General features: G+C 44.1%; 1 non-coding gene across 1 annotated transcript; it reads right to left on the bottom strand.

Annotated features, from left to right (window-relative positions):
• Positions 1-522: 522 nt before the first annotated feature.
• On the bottom strand, positions 523-629 carry LOC113002060 (small nucleolar RNA R71). The gene has a single exon (XR_003267588.1). It is a non-coding gene; the product is annotated as a small nucleolar RNA R71 (small nucleolar RNA).
• Positions 630-1,827: the final 1,198 nt, after the last annotated feature.

Here is a 1,827-nt window from a genome sequence, read left to right as displayed (position 1 = left end):
TTTATACCTTTTGATCATTCTGAGCATTCCATTACTGGTGAATCTGTGCATTCTGTTATTGGTGATTTTGAACATCCTGATCTTGAGCATTATAATTTTGAGCATTCTGATTCTGAGCATTCTGATTTTGCACATTCTGAGAACATGGCACAACCTCCACCCCGTGAGAAGACTCTAAGGGAAATGGCTGCACCTGATTTCACCTATGAAAGCTTGTGCATCCAATACCCTGATGAGGATGTCCCATATGTTCTTAAAACTGGATTGATTCATTTGCTTCCAAAGTTTCATGGCCTTGCAGGTGAAGACCCGCACAAACATTTGAAGGAATTTCATATTGTCTGCTCCACCATGAAACCCCCAGATGTCCAAGAGGATCACATATTTCTGAAGGCTTTTCCTCATTCATTAGAGGGAGTGGCAAAGGATTGGTTGTATTACCTTGCTCCAAGGTCCATCACGAGCTGGGATGACCTTAAGAGAGTATTCTTAGAAAAAAATTTCCCTGCTTCCAGGACCACAGCCATCAGGAAGGATATCTCAGGTATTAGACAACTTAGTGGAGAGAGCCTGTATGAGTACTGGGAGAGATTTAAGAAACTATGTGCCAGTTGCCCCCACCATCAGATTTCAGAGCAGCTTCTTCTCCAATATTTTTATGAAGGACTCAGCAATATGGAGAGAAGTATGATAGATGCTGCCAGTGGTGGAGCCCTTGGAGACATGACTCCTGCTGAAGCCAGAAATTTAATTGAGAAGATGGCTTGCAACTCCCAACAGTTTAGCGCCAGAAATGATGCCATAGTCATTAGAGGAGTGCATGAGGTAGCTACAAGCCCATCTGCATCATCTGAAACTAAGAAGCTTGAAGGCAAACTGGATGCATTGGTTAACTTAGTAACCCAGCTGGCCTTGAATCAGAAATTTGTTCCTGTCGCAAGAGTTTGTGGTTTGTGCTCCTCTGCTGACCACCATACAGACCTTTGCCCTTCCATGCAGCAACCTGGAGCAATTGAGCAGCCTGAAGCTTATGCTACAAATATTTACAATAGACCTCCTCAACCTCAGCAGCAAAATCAACCACAGCAGAACAATTATGACCTCTCCAGCAACAGATATAACCCTGGATGGAGGAATCACCCTAACCTCAGATGGTCCAGCCCTCAGCAACAACAACTGCAGCCTGCTCCTTCCTTCCAAAATGCTGCTGGCCCAAGCAGACCATACATTCCTCCACCAATCCAACAACAGCAACAACCCCAGAAACAGCCAACAGTTGAGGCCCCTCCACAACCTTCCCTTGAAGAACTTGTGAGGCAAATGACTATGCAGAACATGCAGTTTCAGCAAGAGACCAGAGCTTCCATTCAGAGCTTGACTAATCATATGGGACAATTGGCTACCCAATTGAATCAACAACAGTCCCAGAATTCTGACAAGCTGCCTTCTCAAGCTGTCCAAAATCCCAAAAATGTCAGTGCCATTTCATTGAGGTCGGGAAAGTAGTGTCAAGGACCTCAACCCGTAGCACCTTCCTCATCTGCAAATGAACCTGCCAAACTTCACTCTACTCCAGAAAAAGGTGATGACAAAAATTTACCTAACAATTTCTGTGTAGGTGAATCTTCTTCCACAGGTAATTCTGATTTGCAGAAGCAGCACATTCCCCCTCTTCCATTCCCTCCAAGAGCAGTTTCCAACAAAAAAATCGAAGAGGCAGAGAAAAAGATCTTGGAAACGTTTAGAAAAGTAGAGGTAAACATACCTCTGTTGGATGCAATAAAGCAAATTCCAAGATATGCCAAATTCTTGAAGGAGCTGTGCACT

This window comes from Glycine max, chromosome 6 (assembly GCF_000004515.6).
Source record: "Glycine max cultivar Williams 82 chromosome 6, Glycine_max_v4.0, whole genome shotgun sequence".
Lineage (NCBI taxonomy): Eukaryota > Viridiplantae > Streptophyta > Magnoliopsida > Fabales > Fabaceae > Glycine > Glycine max.
Note: the sequence above shows the minus strand (reverse complement) of the source record. Positions and strands in the feature narration are given on the sequence as shown.